This window comes from Perna viridis, chromosome 13, assembly GCF_037379345.1.
Source record: "Perna viridis isolate PV_CMFRI_1.1 ecotype Kerala chromosome 13, ASM3737934v1, whole genome shotgun sequence".
In the NCBI taxonomy this organism is placed as follows: Eukaryota; Metazoa; Mollusca; class Bivalvia; order Mytilida; family Mytilidae; genus Perna; species Perna viridis.
This window is the reverse complement of record NC_142457.1, coordinates 13,602,937-13,623,786: the sequence shown is the minus strand read 5'-3', so window position 1 is coordinate 13,623,786 and position 20,850 is coordinate 13,602,937. Positions and strand designations below refer to the sequence as shown.

At 32.7% G+C, this 20,850-nt stretch overlaps 1 protein-coding gene across 2 annotated transcripts in view; it reads right to left on the bottom strand.

The window, feature by feature from the left end:
- LOC148599664 (retinoic acid receptor alpha-like) overlaps positions 1 to 20,850 on the bottom strand; it is a 153,676-nt gene that overhangs the window by 91,079 nt on the left and 41,747 nt on the right. Inside the window, exon 1 of one of the 2 annotated variants that reach the window (XM_088557181.1) lies at positions 20,315 to 20,331. The exons of the other annotated variant lie outside the window; for it this stretch is intronic. The gene's annotated coding sequence lies outside the window, so the exon portion shown is untranslated. Of the gene's footprint in view, positions 1 to 20,314; positions 20,332 to 20,850 lie in introns of those variants that run through there. 2 annotated transcript variants of the gene reach the window in all.

Genomic DNA, 20,850 nt, shown 5'->3' with positions numbered 1-20,850 from the left:
TAATATAGATCCATAAAACAACCTAATTACAAAAATAAAAATATGTAGCCTTTTTTGAGGTGTATCACATTTTTCAGATTTTGCATGAATCTTACAAAGGCAGCTACTTAAATTCTTTTGTCTTTGTTTTCACTAAGATTACCTGTAATTTACTGCAATTCATGAAATTTTCATGACAGTTTTATTTTCGTTATTTTACATGTATTCTCAATATCATCATAACGACTTTCCTTCATTTAGACATTTTACCTTTATGGACTGTTGGTCTGTTGAAGGTAAATCGATTATACTTAGAAATTTCTGTATATATATATTTTTGTTTTTTTTCCTCAGAGATGACCTTGAATGGACATACTGTAAAATCTAAATACAAAAACTTAATTTCAAGATAATTGAGTCTTAATGTAAATGATTTACTACAAAATTTTATATAGATTCTGTATGGAATTTTTAACTATGAAAAAGTCTGGAATATAAAATTTCTTAAAACATTTGTATAAAGAACACTTATCTTACATTCTTTCATATACAATGTATCAACATGATGAAAATTTGGGTCACCAAACTTTTCTTATTGTAATATTAAAAAAAAAAAAAAAAAATCCCTTTACTTTTCTATAGAACGTTTTTCCACCAATTATCTCCCTCTTGAAAGAGGTTTTCCAAAAATTATGTTTGTAATTTTACCATATATATATAATTTTACGTCAAAACTCCATTTTAAATAACCCCTTGTAATTTTTTTAACAACTTTTCAAACATTTTTTGCCAATTGAAAATATACCTCTGTATGAATTTTCAAGATGACAGAAAACAATGCTCGACATAATAGGTATGATACGCCTTAAATAGAAACGAAATCATTCTCCTTAGCTTTCATTAAAATTATTTAACATTGAAAGAGTGCAATTTCAAAGAAACATATAAGGTTAAAGCTTTAAAATTTGATAATGGATTACAGAAAATCCTTATTTAATTCTATGTCATCATGAAACTCATAGGTTCACATCAAGTACAAGTCAACAATTAACATATGCTCTGTAGAGCTTTTTAATGGATGATGAGATTAACACCATTTGGCTAATGTGAGCATCTTGCATGGTGGCCAGGTTTGTGGGGAGGAAATCCCAAACTCTGTAAAATCGGAGAATCCCCAGGCTAGGGTATCTACATGGACACAAGTGAGTCTCGAACCCACAGTGGTGTCAACCTTGTGATTACAAGTCCAGGGCCTAAGACACTCGGCCACCCTGCCCTCATTCTTCATGATATCGGAGGACACTGATACAAATTAAAGTATGTCCAGTTACAGCCCATACAATCAGAATATTCAAGAGATAGAGCAGATAAACCACATGATTAAAAGAAAATCACATGTTGAACTTTCTTAAGTCAACTTAATTTTAACCCAAGGGCAAATATTGAAACTTAAAGAAAGGGGGTTCTAATAAAAAAGAGCAGGGGAGTTTTCAGACTATTATTTGCCAATATTTGCTCATATTTTGTACTAAGTTTCATAACATAATTTTCCAACAAAAAAGGGGTGTCAATGTCTGTTGGTTGGAACCAACCCCCTAGATCCACCACTGTACCTAAATAACTTCCAAACTTGATGTATAGGAATCATGTGTATAGGTTTTATATGCTTTACACACCTATACTATCACATAATGAACTCATTTTACAGACTCTGTGGTCCCATTGTAGTGGGTTTGATCCAATAGTAGGCACGAGACCACAATTAATTTTCAAGTGCATTTCAATTATACGCATTTGAGCAGATTAAAAAAATTTCACCGGCGCAAACTAAATAAAACTTCTCTGGCCTAATGATATGTACAAACAGGATTTTACATATAAATTGTAGAAAATTTTACCATCATTTTCTGAAATTAATACATATAATTCAGAGATGGGTTAAACATGACAAATGAACTGAGTTAAAAATCCTAAATTTTAACCTTCTTCCACTGAACCAAATCACAACTTTTAGTCAGAATTGATTAATTGATTAATGAAAAAAAATCCCATGTAATTTTACCCTATTTTCTACCAATTAGAGGCAAAACTTCAGCAAATAAGTTTCCTGTAAAAATATGAAAAAATGTGGAAGGTACCTACTACCAAAGTTGGAACTATATTCGTATACAACAAAAACCAAGGGGAATTAATTGTGTTCTCGTACCAGTACATGAGGTTGTGGGTTTGACCCTTGGCAATTACCAACAGCTTTAAAGTTGGTAGTCACTACTTCTCCAACAAGCATGCAGCATATAGCAGTTAAAATGACATTTTACTCCTTCTTCATCAATTATGTGGCATACATATGATAAAGTGATGTCACTTATTATTTCCATCTCTCCCATTCCTTAAGACTCCCAACCCCAAACTCCCAAATCTACTTTTTGTTTTTTCTAGACAGGTTAATTTGAACAAGTAATAAGTCAGAATCATGATCTACAGTCAAATCTGGTTTTAATACTCCCCAAGAGAGGGTAAAACTGGGGTCAAAGAGGACAGGTGGTCTTTATATACAGGTTCATTCTACATAGAATGCACTACATGAAGATTTTATATCACAGACTTTTAAGACAAGTGAATACCAAATACAGGTGGTCACTGAGGGGACAACCATTTGACTGTGAGGGAGGCCTCACAAATTTTGTGAGGTCAGAATATTTAATTTAGAAATTTTGCAAGTCAGAAAATCTATTTTCAACCACATCTGGGCAAGATTATTTATTTCCATTTCAATGTATGGTGTATCTGCACGGTGGTCAGAAAATATATTTTCTTTCTAGGAGGTGTGAGCCAGGTTATGTATTTTCAACTTTTTCAGGGCAGAATATCTATTTACAAAAACTGCCAGCCCCATCCCCCTCTTGGAATCAAATGGTCATCCCCTAAGGTAGGTTTGACCATAAATTTCATTTTTTGCCTTCATTCACTCCCATTAACCTCATTTTCACCAAACTGGCAAAGTTATTTTGACTTTTATCAACCATAAACAATAGCAACTATGACACACACCATGTTACTGTGAGGTCATTCTACTTGAACAGGTCATTACCTCCTAACACTGATAAACATTGATCCTTGTGGAAATAAGGTTTATTACTTATGATATAGGATAAGAAATTGGAGAACATAAATATCAGAATTTTATCTTGGTGATATACCAGTACAAAGCACAAAAAGTTAAATCTGGTGTTCTCATGACCAAGGCAAGTTTGTAATTTTGCTTCTGATTTCTTTTCTAAAGCACTGAAATCACATGTATGTCTGTGGGTCTGAACCTCCCCTTTTTTGAAAATGTAGTTAATTTCTTGCAAAATGTGGGCAACAAAGAACAAATTATAGCCTGGAACTCGCCCTCCTTTCAAAATTCCTAGTACTTAGTGTTTCTGCAACATTGGAAAAGGACAAGGTATTTCAGGTTAAAAAGGGCAGTCTACCGTGTCAGAGGCAAATATGCATGCAATATTTTCTAACTGAGAAAAATGAGAGAGAAGAACAGGGTGCCTGCACTACCAATCAGTGTAAGGGAACCAACATGTATTTCTGGCATGAAGTACTGTATTTTCAATAGTTATGCTCTAACATAATTATAGGAATTCTTTTCAGTGGATCCTGAGTTGCTCATTTACTTTTGTTTTTTTGTAGATATTACCTTACCCTACCGGCGCACCTGGTCCATGCTCCCCATTTCTAGTGGAGTCCGAGTTGCTCATTTACTTTTGTTTCTTTGTAGATATTATCTTACCCTACCAGTGCACCTAATCCATGCTCCACATTTTAGTGGAGTCCAAGTTGCTCATTTACTTTTGCTTCTTTGTTGATATTATCTTGCTTATTTTATGTTCTTTGTTATGTGTGTGATTCCCTGTCTGATCTTTGTCCATGGATTGTGTTCTTTTTATTTTCACTAGAATCTTGGCTCCGTTGATTACTCTTTAAGACAGTAATAATTTCTTTAAACAATGAATTATGTTTAAACCAAACCATGGTAAATTGGAACCCATGTATACAACACATTTTATAACAAGAATAGGTATGGTGTATATGTCAAAGAGAAAACAACCCCACCGGAATGAAAATGTCAGCCAAAGGCCACCCATTGGTCTTCAACGAGTGATGTAGAAATCCTCATACCACATTTTGTACAATTCCTTCTGAGGAAATCCTCATACCACATTTTGTACAATTCCTTCATGTTAGTTTCAATAAGTTTTGAACCTTTAAAAACTGGACACCTGCCTAAAACAAATACATCCCACACACTTAAAAGGGTTCAATTTAGACAGGTTAAAATGTACTAGAATGCTCACCATTTTTTTGCATTACATGTATCTGGGTAAATATTTAAAAAAAAAAAGAAATCGCCAGAACTATTTTTCTCTAATCTTCGTCAAACAGCATGTCAATAAATTCCCTAGATTTACAGGTTCTCCAAATTTTAACTCTGATTCCTTATATCCAAGATACATGGAATAATGGGATAGGTCAGGTCAGTTACAGTCACTCAAGGATATTTACCTGTCATGTCACCTGATATTATAAATTGTTTGCCTTATTCCAGAAAATATAAGTGCTAAATATATCAGGAATTTGTCAAAATTATTGTTTAATGAGGTATATATTTTCTAACAAGTTTATAGAGGTCCTCACTTATTTCAAGACCTTCCAAATTTAATTTCAGGATCAGGACCACAATTCAATTTCAGGACCTCCATTATTTCATTTCAGGAGCTCCTCAAATATGTCTCAAAATCAGCCACTTCATGAAATTCAATTGTACTACATCTATTTTGATGGTTGTGAAATTGAATTGTGGAGGTCCATAAAATATTCAAGACTTCCCTAAATAATAATAATTTTGATTACTTCATACATAAAAATACATAATTTATTTGGTCTTCATATTTTAAATTTGGTTCCCAAAATCAAAGATACTATGACATCATGACAAAGGTTAGGTCACTAAGTCATGGAAGGACATTTACACACAATCCTAAAATTTTATAACTTGTTTTCTTCACACAAGAATAATTTTGGGAGCAACCATTTGATCTTGATGGGGTGGGGCTAGGATTGAATTTGAAAAAAAGGCAGGATGGTAGTATATGGCAAAAAAATCAAGGATGACCATTTGGGTAAAAAAATGGGATGCATCTGTTAAAAAAAATCAGGATATGTTTTTTGTATAAACTTTAGTTTGTCATATTTGTATTTATCATGAAAACAAATTCAGGACAGGCTGGAACTAAAAAATAAAAGTGCAGGACAGTCTTAAAACAAACAAAAGTATCCAGGATGAAAAATTTGATCCTAGCCCCCCCCCCCACTAAAAATCAAATGGTTGCTTCTTTAGTGTCATAAATATAACTGACCCCCCTTGGTATCCTTCGAACTATATCAATAGAAGCACATATATTTTTACCTTATTGACATAATGAATAAATTGATATACACCAATCAATACAAGCTAGAGTTCATTCACACTCAGCAATCATTGACATGGCTCAGTTTAAAATCTAGGTCATTTGGAATAATGGCTGTTCTCAGTCCAATAATAATTTGTTTGAACCAGATACCACAGAGGTCATTATTCTCCAAACAATGTCAACAGAGTTATAAAGTCCATAACCTTGTCTACCATAGTAAAATATAACAGATGAAACATATGACTTTGGTCACATTGTTAGTGATGGGTCAGCTTATCTTAATGATGGCAGTAAGGGTAATAACCACAGGAATGGCTGACATAGGTTATCCATGTATTAAAAACAGAATCAGAACTGTCCTTGGAGGTTTTAACAACAGACTTCATTTTCTCAGCCAATGAAAAACCAAAAAAATGATATACATTGAAGAATGTGTTGACTCACTCATGGTACAATATATAAACATGAGCTATCTGTTCCATCCTAAATGAAAAATAAAGCAGAATTCTATTTTTTTAAAAATGGAAAACAAAATCATGTCGTAAAAACACCCCTTTCCCCCTTTTGCAGCTTGTGTGACCCATGTATTTCTATCAGAAATATCTGCTAATAAGTTCTAATTTTAAGTTATCCTGCAACCCTCCTCTCTTTATTTCAATACTCATACCATAAAACCCAGAATATCAATTTTTAAATAAATAAGTGGTCAGTGTGTGGTCAGTGGTTAAGACTAGCCTATAACAATAGCATTGTTTTAATATTGGAATCATTAGGATTGATTGATTGATTGATTGATTGATGTGTAAGTCCAATGACTGATATATCATTTAGGGGTGTGAATGTTTGACAAACTGAATAGACCCTGCTTTGCATTAAGGAGCAACCATTGAATTTCTATGGGGGAGGGGCCTATGGTAAAATTTTGTGCCCTTGTTTTTTTTTCAGAATAATTTCTGACCTGACTTTATTTTTTACTCTAACCTGTCATAGATTTTTTTTAAACCAGATCTGATTTTTTTTCTACCACTTGCACCCTGCCCTTTGATTTTAACAATACATCAGCATAAAATTTGACCCTAATCCCCAATAATAATCAAATGGTTGCTCCCTCAGTCCAAAAAAAACTTCACTGGATCTTTTCAGCCAGTTCACAGATACAACAGCCAGTAACTTCACCCAGACACACTATTCTGATTCTGAGCTAACCTGCCAGTATTGAGAAGGAATTCAGTGATTGCTCTAGAAATTCTGAAATAGAAGGATGGGATGCTAAAACAGACCTGGTCATGGCATTACAATGATATTCATTTTTTTCTGTATAACAGTATGTCACCAAACTTTTCAAGTACAAAAAGGGGCCCCAGTAGCAGCCCAATCCCAATCCCTCAAATTTGCCAACTGAATTGAAACCGATGTCCTGAAAAAAAAAAGCATATCTAAATAAGGAATCAAACACTGCATTAAATTCCATGAGAATCGAGCTAGTAATATATCATCAGTTGCATAAAATGTTACTTTGGACAGGAAGAAAATCTAATTAACACTTCAACATATCTTTCACAAATATGGAGGAAACCAAAGTAAAATCTAGACTAAGACTACAAAGCACTGTGAATAACACAAATAAACTAAAAGTATACACTAAGAAACTAGAGATTAATGGAACAACCAGGACTGGGAGTGTAGACCAGGTGCACTGGTAGGGTAAATATCCTCTGCTTTTCTGGAAACATACCTGGCCAAATTTCTCACTATGACAAAAACAATGTCAAATCCATGTTGAAACAAAAGAGAGAAACGATAAACATCAAGAAATCTGTTCTAGTTGCGGGGATTGCCATACCATTTGATCAATGAGTAATATTACGTCCATTGTAAAACTTTTCGTCCTTTAGCAATGTAAATTTGTGTTACCTTGTCCCAATGGCTAATATGTAAGAAGTTTAATAGAATGGTTCATAAAATGGTGTAACTTTCATATCACATTTCAGCTGTTTTGTAAAAGCTCAATAAGCAGGAGCTAATTAAAAATGAAATATGTATATGTGTATGTCAAATACTAAGCATAATTCAAGCTCTAACCTGTCTTTTATATTAACAAAAAGAAAATGATTGATGATTGATTGTTCTATTTTAATGCTGTGTCAGTGACTTAGACTACATAGCAAAACAAGAACAACAGTCAACCATGGAACATTAAAAAAAAGACCGAAGTCTTATCTTAAAACAAAAAAGATATTTTTAACATTTAAAAAAGTTTGTAAAAAAAGTAGATAACGAAGAAATATCATTTTAGTAAAACTTAGAACTAAAGGAGAAAAAGAAAAAAATAGACCTTACAAGTATAATCTCTACTTCTGAAGGAATAAGGATTTTTTTTTTCAGTAGAATAAGAATTTCGACAGTCATCTGCCCCTTAAATTGTAAATTCAAATAGAATTATAGTGCCATCAAAGCTGGCAAATATGAAATCCCACTGGTCACATGACAAAAAGTCCAAAAAAGAACAACTTGGCAAATTTCTTTCTCACCACAACATCGACTCAGCATGACATCACTAGTCAAATGACCAAAACAGTGCAACACGGAAAATTTCATTCTTGACATAACAACACTGACTCCATAGACTTGTAAAAAAATCAATCCTTTTCTGTTTTGCTGACATTTAAGAAAGCACCTTAAAGTCATGAAGTCAAAATATATTCCAATTATGAAAAAATTCCAAAGATGTAAGAACTGTCAAATTTACAAAGCAAATTTTTGGTTGTTCCCTCTGTGGGACTCAAACATGTAAGCTGTGACATCTATGGCAACACCCCTTGCACAAAGTTAGGTGCAATTCTAGTGCAACACAGGTTTTTGATCAAGCTGGACAGAAATTTGACAAATGCCTTCCAGTTTAACCTGAGAAAGTAAACTTCTAGGTAATTTTATTTGTGGATTATGTAGCCCTTTTTGTAGCCTCTTTCAAATGGAATGATTTTTTTTATTGTTAGCAAATTCTTTTTATAAACTTTTGATAAGGAGCCCATACTTTTTTCTAAGCCTTGTTGACTAATTGAAATCCCTTTCAGTAGCCTCCGAAAAGAAACTACTTTTATCTAAGCCTTGAAACCTTGTCAAACCCCTTTAGGTACCCAGGGTAGAGAACTTCCTGGTCAAGATACCCTATCTTTTTTTGTCCAATTAAATTTGAATCAGCATGTCTTATAAGAGATAATCTTAGTCCTCAGTTTTCAGATTGCGGTATCTTACTTCACTTACTGGTCAGTACATACATGTGTCTATCTTACTTCACTTACTGGTCAGTACATACATGTGTCGTAATCACTCTATTATCATGTACTTCACCTTGGTGACTACAGGGTATACTGTCTGTCTGCACATGCATATTACCACTAGTAGATCAAACATCAATTGAAACAGCACAGTGGTGGGAGATTTACATAATCCAGAACTGGTGTCAGGACCTTATGTAGCTAGAAATTTTCCTTAAGGTGTAGGGAGGTTTTTCTTTTTTTAATGTTATATAGCGCTTATTTGAATTCTAAGTCAAGTTGGTTTTTTGAAGTTCTTTTTGCTTTCAAGATATAAGGATTGGAAGTGTGCTTTGCATAGGTCAATGGATAAATGGTACAAATGCAACCTAATATTTTGTTAACTTTCAATAAAAAAAATACTACTAGCAATAATATGGTGGCAGTCTTGTGTGCTTAAGATTGCACAAAAAATTTATGATCAAACACAGAATTCAAGTTCGATTTTCCAAGTTCTAAAATATCAAGTGTATTTTTGAAAGAATAATCTCACTAAGTTTTATTACCTTAAATATTACATTATAAGCACAATATTTTTGTATTTTGAAAATAAATACTAAACAGGATACAGCTTGATATGACTGCAGATGTTGTGCCATGTATAGTTGATGCAACATTCAAACTTGATATAGCTCTGAATATGAATTGTGACTAGATGTTTGACACTGCATAAGATTCTGGCTAGAATGAAACTATGCAAAGAACTATTAAATTTACGATTAGACAGATTAAAGTTATGTCACTTTTGAAAAACTTGCTAAATTGGCTTGTATTGCTTTAATATAAAAAAGGACAATTGACATATATGCTGTGACAAGGCCCTTTAATTAGAATAAACACTAATACAGTTTTAAAAGGTTTTAATGCCTGCCTGTCAGCTGGGGTTCAAATTAGCACTGGTCCAAAGTCCTGGACCCTCAATTTCCAGACAGGGACCTTTGAAATATCATTTATCTATAGGTACAGGACCTACTATACTTCAAGTGCTATTAAGGAACTTACACTTTAATATAGAGGACCTTCCATTAGGGATGCAATGTATGCAAATTAGAAATCCTAATATTAGTACAAAACATATCGGGCTACAGTACATTTACAGTACATTGAAGACACAAGTGAAACACAACCCCCATTGAGCCTCTGAATAGCGACATAACACATTACTATATTATAATTTGCTTATTAAGTATGACCAATGGCTAGAAACTTGACACCTATGAAAGAGAGGTGACCAGATCCCTTGCTGATAAATTAACTCCTTGAACACTTTTGTGAAACAAGATCCTATGTTTATCAACAGAAGAAAAACTTGTGTCCAAACTTGCTGATTGTGGTTTATGGTTGGTCTTTAACATTTAAAGGTATTCAATTACTTGAACAAAACATATTTAGACAGATTCTGTGGTTATACTGTGATAACCGTCTACACTAAACCCTGAATAACCTGAAAACCTGTCTATACTACACCATAAATAATCTGAAAACCTGTCTAAACCAAACCCCGATAGCTTGAAAACCTGTCCAAACCAAATCCTGAATAATCTGAAAACCTGTCTAAACCAAACCATAAATAATCTGAAATCCTGTCTAAACCAAACACTGAATACTCTGAAAACCTGTCTATACCAAACCATAAATAATCTGAAATTCTGTCTAAACCAAACCCTGAATAATCTGAAAACCTGTCTATATCAAACCCTGAATAATCGGAAAACCTGTCTACACTAAACGATATATAATCTGAAATCCTGTTTAAACCAAACCCTGAATAATTTGAAAACTTATGTAAATCAAAGACTTTTTAAAGTTACCTTGTATTAGTTTAAATATATTTTCAACCTTGGTAAACTAAACACCTGTCTAAACTGAACCAATTATGAAAGAGAGTTTAGCTTAGACAGATTTCACTGTAGTAAGTAAATTATTTCAAGTACCATTTGGTGTAAGAATCAGGCAATGGGTGACACATCATTTTTCTCAATCTGATCTCATCAGTCTAATTAAAATTAGCCCCTCCGATTTTTATTTGTTTCACTGGAACGTCAAAAATAAAAAAAACGCAAGGTCCAATTTGAATTAGACTGATCTCTCCTGTATCAAATAAATTCAAATAATCTAAACAACAACTCAAAAGCTATTTAAATTTATCCCAAGGAATCTGTGACATAGATATTTTTTACTGCTTATGTAGGGCAAAAAGTGTGGGAAAATTTGTCCACCATTTTTCCATAGTGCATTTAAACAATTTTGATTTGACTTATCAATATCTTTGAAATGCAAACTTCACAAACACATTGATGATTATTTCTGGATGTAATGAGATATCAATACTGGGATTAAAAATGCCATAAAATCTTCGTGTTTTTTTCATCATGAACCACACCATATACACACTTTGCTTCATTCTTAGACAGAAATGTATTTAACTATTTTGCAAATTTTGCAAGCAAGAATATAACACCAAAATAAATTCTGTAAAGTAGTCTCTTTGCAACATAATACATAACTTAAAGAGTGTGAGACATGAATTAAATAGCTGTGAAAATGGATTGACAACCAGAATCAACAGAATATGTACCTACCGGAAAAAAAATGGCTGACACAGATTGATTGGTAGATTGTACTTTTAACATACTATTGATGATACAGGTATTTTGTGCATTTCAGGACAAACATTTTTGTGTTTTTAATATGTTGTACCTTGTACACAGTATTGTCTAATCAATTCTTTTTAAAAATGGGCATTGCACTCATTGAAAATGCTGAGTTGGATTCTGAATGTGCAATCACACAACATACGTGTGAACCTTTTCAACAGTTTAAGTGGGAAATTCTCCCCCATTTTCACAGTCTCATGTGGAAGATTTTAACATAAAAGCAAAGTTTTGATCTAAAAATTTTATTTTTTAGCATTTTCACATAAAACAAGAATTCCAAGTAAATCATATTTGTATGTAGGATATTCTAAATTTTTCATTCATTTTGTGGAAGTCTCACCCCTAATGTGGGAGGGTTAACAGGTATAACATAGAATTTATATGCCAACACGAAGATGGGAGACAACCCATTCAGGCAAACAAACCTGAATCACAACAGTCACCGCTCTAGTCCATATGTCTGAAAGAGAGTTACAAAATGACTACCAGAGTAAAGTCTTTTGTATGAACTGGCTGAGGGTCAAACCTTTAACATCCTATACTTGTGGCAAGTTTAGTGTTTTAAATTATCTAAAATAACAAGAAAGGGAGCTACAGTAAAAATGTTGATAATTGGTATATAATTAATCACAGGTTTAAACTTGTATTTTATTCATCAAAAACACTTTATTAATGCAGCTATTTCACAAGGTAATATCAATTTAAGAATTGATCTGACAAATACAATTGGAAGTGAAAAACCTTTACAAATTATCAAGTGTCCATACAGAATCACCAATTAATGAAACATATAAATTTGACTGAATGCTTCACTACCAATAAGTGCTTGAAAATCTATTAATCAAACCAGAGTTACCTCCCATTAATATAAGTTCATTGAAGTTATCTCCCATTAATTATGTTGATAAAATGATTAGCCAGTTTATCCAGAGTTTAACAACAGTGTAGCATGCAAAAATCACATAAATATAGACCTTTAAAATATATAGCCTTTGATATTGCACATTATAGTCCCAAGGGATGTACAGAATGGCTAATATTGACTACCGGTATCTATAATCATCAAACTATCAGGGATTGCATTCCAACCTATAAGCAGTGTTTAGTAGAACCTTAAAACAATTTAGTATTTAACCTTCAACTGATACATTAGCTATACTCTGCCAAACAAATTGGCAAGGTATTATGTGACTAACCCTCCAAAAAGTTGCCAACAATTTATAAAGTTATCGAGTACCATAAAAATTTGATCAGGTTCAAAATTTCAGTTTGACTGGATTGTATACACAAAAGTTATGGCCATTTTAAGTTGTTTTTGTCCCGAAAACTTTTTTACAATGGGTTGTCATTTAGCATGCCATATTTTATAAATGAACTTCAGGAGGTGCTCACCCAGCTAGGTCACTCTTAGATTTTATAGGGGTTCATGCTAATTGTTGGTAAGTAATCTAGACAGAAGCTGATCCAGTGATTTTGAAAAGGAGGGGGAGTTCCAGACTATCATTTGCACACCCTTGCCAAAGATTATGGGAAATTAACAAAATTTTTCCCCAAAAAGGGATCGGGTTGTTCCAATCCCTAGACCCCCACAATCCCACTGCTGGGTGTATTCCTTTTTGTTCCTTGTGTTTGTATCCTTTTTACGAATTCTTTTTATATTGTCTAAAATTCTGGCGTTTCCAGCTTTGTTCGTAAATAGTAATTTCCTAAAAGGGTTATTAGATGCAATATAATAGAAGCCAGTGGATGTAATACAGTACATCCATAAAATATATTGATGGCTGTGTGGTCACATGGTGCGATCACCCATTTAATGGATCAGTTTAATGGTCACATGATGCGATCACCCATTTAATGGATCAGTTTAATGGTCACATGATGCGATCACCCATTTAATGGATCAGTTTAATGGTCACATGATGCAATCACCCATTTAATGGATCAGTTTAATAGATTGATGACTGATCAGAAGATGGCTGTGTGGTCACATGATGCAATCACCCATTTAATGGATCAGTTTATTAGATTGATGACTGATCAGAAACTGATATATATTTTATGGATTTCATTATTTTCTTTGTAAATTTTACACATATTTACATAATGCAATAGATTTAAACATCAATTTATACATTTATTTTATATTTGTATTATCTTTAACAGATTGTTTGTCATTTTATATAGCAAAACTGCAATGTCAGATCCGTTACTGGTCATCGGTTATCGATCCATCAGTGATCAATCAGTCAGCGGTCATGGATATGTCAAATCATTTCACAAATCGGCTCACGGACTGTACCACGCTGGTTTCATATCATTGTTATAGCAGTACTGCTTTGTTAAAGCTTGCTTATATCAGGTGAATTCAATTATAAGCATTGAAAGCTAGGCCATTTAAGGAGGTAGACCTAGGGTGAGGGACACAACTCTTACAAATCATTGGAATGTTTGTATTCACCATTTTACATCAATCATATGTAAGCATCCAAGTGACTGATTTCATTCTGTTTTAAAGGAAAGCTTGAAAGGCCTTTGTGAAATTGAACATGATACAAACATATCATTGATCTCAAGAGTTATATCCCTTACCCTAGGTATTTCTAATTTTGAAACCTTGATACAGTGGCAGATCCACAGATAGTGACATGCTAACCCCTACCCCACTTCAACAGTTGGAAGAAATATATACCAATGTTTACCTTGATTTTTTTTTCTAGAATTATCACTACAGTAATCAGACATATACTAGGAGCTGATCCAGAAACTTAAAATAGTTAGGCTCACATCAAGAAAGGAGTAGGGGCATTAAGCTATGAATATTGCCTAAAAATTTGCCTAAAAAAGTTGTTCATATCATAGTAAAATATATAAATATAAGGAAAAAGACCCTTTATCTTCCCTTCTCCTTTAAACAAAGCTATCATTCCCCCATTTTCGCCAAATTTTGGACACAATTAATAAAATTTTCAAAGGAAAAGATGGGGTTCAGTCCCCTGGAACTCCACCTAAAGATCTGCCACTGTATTAAGAATAAACTGTGAACCTAGAGACAGTATAAAATATTGAATACATTATCTTTTCTTTACCTAAACATCTAAACATTATAACTGCATTATCACAAACACTCAACAGTAATGAAACCTCACATTTATTACTAAATAATATTGATAAACCTATATAAGTCCATTCAAAGTCATTCAAAGCTTTAAAGAGTAATAAATTAGCACTTCCACTGGGCCATTCTCTCTACATTAACTGCTGTTTATAGTCCAACATTGAAGTAGAAACTGAATTACAGCTCTGCCTTAAAACCAGGCAGAAACTTATGACTAGTGATTCATGCATATCTTGATCTCTTAAAAATTTTGATTGGAAATCCTTCACTAGTTCTCATAGAAACTGTATTAGATAATAAGAGTGGAAATACAAGTTGGTTACTGGAGATATTAAAAGCTTGATTACGTTCTACTATACAAAGAGTAATCAAGGGAACCAAGGTTATAGCGGTAATCAAACGAATGTAATGCAGGGACAAAGACCAGACATGGAAAACATACATACACAACAAAGAACTTAAAGTAACTAAAATCATACACACAAAGCAACAAAAGCAAATGAGCAACAAAAGTATGGAAAAGTTTCCCACCAGAATTTTACCACTACACTCATGCAGTCACAAATATAGCTGATCCAAGGAACACAGGGTGAGTTGTTTTTAGGATGTAACAAATATTAATGTATTTGAACAGTTTCATTGATTATCTTAAAATATGATGAATAAACCCTGCCTGACTTCTAAACAGACCCATACTCAAGTAGAAAGCTGCTGAAGGTCACTCGATAAACTTACTTAAACAACATACAGTATAAATAACAAGATGTCAAAGAATTCACTATGGATAAAATAATTCAAAGTTGATTGATTGTGATTGTGGTTTTATCCTATGACATTTGACCCTTCTGACTGCACTAGCCCAACATGCTATGAGTCATTTTTTTAAATGTGTAAGCACACAGATGCATCAGCCCTATGGTAGACATAGCACTATCATTCCTATATATGCCATCTGTATGTCTTAGAAACAACAATTACAAATTGAAGGTAATTAATGAGACTTGCCTGGGGATGGAACCAACAATTAACACATCATTATCATTATTATCATCATCATTGTCATTGTCATCATCACCACTGTCACTGTCATCATCACCACTGTAATTGTCACCATCACCACTGTCACTGTCATCATCACCACTGTCGTTGTCATCATCACCACTGTCACTGTCATCATCACCACTGTCGTTGTCATCATCACCACTGTCACTGTCATCATCACCACTGTCGTTGTCATCATCACCACTGTCACTGTCATCATAAACCACCGTCATTGTCATCATCACCCCTGTCATCATCATCATCATCACTGTCATCATCATCATCATCACTGTCATCATCATCATCATCACTGTCATCATCATCATCATCACTGTCACTGTCATTGTCATCATCACCACTGTCACTGAAATCATCACAACTGTAATAGTCATCCTCACCACTGTAATTGTCATCATCACCACTGTCACTGTCATCATCACCATTGTCACTGTCATCATCACCACTGTCACTGTCATCATCACCATTGTCACTGTCATCATCACCACTGTAATTGTCATCACCACTGTCATTGTCATCATCATCACATTCACTTATCATTATCTTCATCATTGTGTTTTGTAATTTTTTTTATATCATCATATTATTAACCGAAGTCAATATAACTATAGGTTATACACGTACACAGAATGTTAATTCAATGCATTATATATACATATTAGATAATCAGTAAGCAGAAGGTAATGTTGAGCAAGTTATAACATGTCTGATTGTAATTTCATAGTCCAAAATATAAATTTACCAAAATTACAAAGTTCTTTAACATTACTCATTGATTGAATATATTTAAATAAGATGGTTTCTTCCAGTAATAAGGTTTAATAAAATATGACCTAAAACTATGGTAGAGAGGACATTTTAACATAAAATGCATCTCATCCTCGATGTTATCTTTACAAAATAAACAAAGTCTATTATTTCTAGAGATTGCAGAAAAATGACCGCACTCATTAGCTAAATTATAACTAAAAATGACCACACTCAATAGCTAAATTATAACTAAAAATGACCACACTCATTAGCTAAATTATAACTAAAAATGACCACACTCAATAGCTAAATTATAACTAAAAATGACCGCACTCATTAGCTAAATTATAACTGAAAATGACCACACTCAATAGCTAAATTATAACTAAAAATGACCACACTCAATAGCTAAATTATAACTAAAAATGACCACACTCATTAGCTAAATTATAACTAAAAATGACCACACTCATTAGCTAAATTATAACTAAAAATGACCACACTCAATAGCTAAATTATAACTAAAAATGACCGCACTCATTAGCTAAATTATAACTAAAAATGACCGCACTCATTAGCTAAATTATAACTAAAAATGACCACACTCATTAGCTAAATTATAACTAAAAATGACCACACTCAATAGCTAAATTATAACTAAAAATGACCGCACTCATTAGCTAAATTATAACTAAAAATGACCGCACTCATTAGCTAAATTATAACTAAAAATGACCGCACTCATTAGCTAAATTATAACTGAAAATGACCACACTCAATAGCTAAATTATAACTAAAAATGACCACACTCATTAGCTAAATTATAACTAAAAATGACCGCACTCATTAGCTAAATTATAACTAAAAATGACCACACTCAATAGCTAAATTATAACTAAAAATGACCGCCCTCAATAGCTAAATTATAACTAAAAATGACCGCACTCATTAGTTAAATTATAACTGAAAATGACCGCACTCAATAGCTAAATTATAACTAAAAATGACCGCACTCATTAGCTAAATTATAACTAAAAATGACCGTCCTCATTAGCTAAATTATAACTAAAAATTACCGCACTCATTAGCTAAATTATAACTAAAAATGACCGTCCTCATTAGCTAAATTATAACTAAAAATGACCGTCCTCATTAGCTAAATTATAACTAAAAATGACCGCACTCATTCGCTAAATTATAACTAAAAATGACCGCCCTCAATAGCTTAATTATAACTAAAAATGACCGCCCTCAATAGCTAAATTATAACTGCCAATAGCTAAATTATAACTGCTTAGTCTAAACTTAGTAATACATTTTTAAGGACGCTTACCCTACCGGTGCACCTGGTCCATGCTCCCAGTTTTTAGTGGAGTCTGACTTGCACATTTTCTTTTGTTACTTTGTATGTATGATTTTTGTAACTTTTTGTTTTTTGTTGTGTATGTCTGTTTTCCATGTCTGGTCTTTGTCCCTGGATTACATTCTTTTGATTACCACTATAACCTTGGTTCCCTTGATTACTCTTTAAATACATCTGGTATAGGTTTATACAAATAAGATTGAAGGCATAAATTCTGAACCATGTATTGATAACTAATACATGTACTTGAATTTCTCAAACTCTTGTTTCTGACAATTGTATAAACGTTGTTTGATCAAAAATAAAAAAAAAAGCATTGCATTATTGCAAGTTATATGAACTGTTTATTTGTAATTTGTAACAATGATTATGATGATTGTAAGTGTACATGATGATGATGATGGTGATGATGATGGTAAGTGTATATGATAGTGTTGTTGATGATGATGATGATGATGGTGATGGTGATGACAATGATGATGATGGTAAGTGTATATGATGGTGTTGATGAAAATACAATTTGTGGATGCAGCAAAATAAACATCTATTTTCATTCATTGAACCCTAATCTTATGACCAATCAACCCACATTACATTGTACATATATAACAACATGTTTCAACAACATAAGGAAGCATGAACTTATATATAGATTGTCTAGAAATATATGATATGGTAAATTAACAATGGAAGTCATCATCAACCTATTTTTAGATAATGAAGATAGCAGTAAATGAATTATAAATAAGGTTATATATTAAAGAATATACAGGGGCATAGCCTGGTACAGCAAGTACTGCTGGAGCAGTACTAATAATTTTTGTTGGTATGTCATGCAGTACCTAAAATTCTTGTCAAAAAATTTAAAATACAGGGTATTTTACTCAGTAACTAATTAAGACAAGTTAAAAGATTATGTACTCCTTACCTCTGCCGCACCAATCAAGATTTGTGTGCTATACATCAGACATAAACAGTGAAACCTATCTAAAACAACCCATAAATAATCAGAAATCCTGTCTAAACCAAACCATAAATAATCCAAGAGATTTTTTTTATATATGCGAACAAACAATGGATGGTGTTATTTTTTAACAATCAAGAGAAAATAACTCTTGAACAGCAAAAGCAAATCCCATCAAAATCAAACCTGAGCTTCATTTTACAGTAGATTATAACATTTTTGCATTACAGAAAGCTGCATAAAGACATTCTCTTTCTATCACCTGGAAAGTTGAAAAAAAAACTTCGTTATTATGAATTAAAGGGCAAATAACTCTAGAATGACAGCAGCAATTTGCATCAAAATGATGAAACATAAAATTTTATGTAATTTTCTATGTCAAAGGGCCATAAGTTCCATATAAACCATTTTGCCACAATAATACTTAAATTTAATTTGTAACTTGTCATGATAAGACTAGCTAACAAATATGAAATCAATTGGATGAGGCATTACAAAGAAAAGTCTGGAAAACATAAAATTTTATGAAATTTTCTATGTCCAAGGGACACAACTTCTGTAAAAATCATTCAACCATAACATCATTCAAACTTAACTTGTAACTTGTTATGATAAGACTATATACCAAATATGAAATCAATTGGATGAGGCATTACAAAAAAAAGTCCGGAAAACCAAGTGTGACTGACGGACTGACAGACTGACGGACAGATGGACAGACAGAGTGCAAACCTAAGTCCTCTTCGGCATTTGCCGAAAGGAGACAATAATCTGAAATCCTGTCTAAACCTAACCCTTAATAATCTAAAAACCTGTCTACACCAAACCATAAATAATCCAAAATCCTGTCTAAACCAAACCTTAAATAATCTGAAATCCTGTCTATACCAAATCCTGAATAATTTGAAAACTTGTCTTAACCAAAATCCTGAAAAATCTGAGAACCTGTCTAAACCAAACCATGAATATACTGAAAACCTTTCCAAACCAGACACTTTAAAAGTCTCTCTATATCAATTTCAATGTATACTGAACTTAACTAAACCAAACACATTTCTAAACCAAACAAATATTAAAGTATAAATGAGGTCAGTTCTCAACAGGCTTAACCATTTTGCTAATTGCTACAGCTCTGCAGATAATTGCTGTACAAGAACATATATTGTCAACAGTGTGGTCAGGTTTCAGATCAGAAAATAACAGCTGTATATTGCAAAAATTATCATCTGAAGCCCTGGAGAGATAACTTTGTGTTTCTTGTAAAATTGACTGGCTTAATAATTAACTAAGAAATCTGCATGGTAGCATTATGTTTAACAATCAGCACTCAGTAAAATTGCATTAAGATTCTTAATTTGTCAGGTCCAGTTATGAATTCTCACCAATTTGGCATAATATAATGGCCTAAGGTAAAATATGTCTTCATGAAAAGAGTTTTACGCAAGCTACTGATATGAATTTAGTTCTTTCCCATCAGAGGTCGTCCAAACTCTTCAGATCATTGCCACTTACTTAACTATAGATAATTTTTATTAAAGATGTTAGCTAGAATTTGATAAAACAAATGAAAATTTTCGTAGTATTTCATTTACACATTTTAAAAATAAATTCCAATTTCTGTTCAGTAAGAGTATACGTCACTCACATATTAATGTAAGTAGGAAAATTCTTACAAAACTGATACTTTCCCTTTTACTGCAGTAACGCCATCTGTTACGTGCCGTGCTAGTCAAAATAAAAAGGGAATTATATAATGTTAACATATCATTTTTGGCAATATACTTATATGTGCTCTTTCCCAGTGGACAGAAAAGAAAATATGAAAAAAACACTTGTGAAATTGTATAATGCTAATCTTTTAAAAATTGTGAAATTTGAAGACAGAATCTGCAAAAATTAGCAACAACAAAAATCAATGTGTTTACAGTATTGTAATTGAATATACTTAGATCTTAAGTAGCACTCCAGCTAATAATCATGCAAAATGTGATAGATGGTTGGAAAGCTTACATATTTTTATTTTTTATATTTCGTTTAAAATGCTTTAGTAAAAAAAAAATTAACACTAGGAGATAAAAATTATATAGAACATACTGTAGATATCAAAATTAAGGGAGATAACTCTGTAAATGACACTCAAATACAATAGAATTTACTGGATTTTCAATGTTGATTATCTCT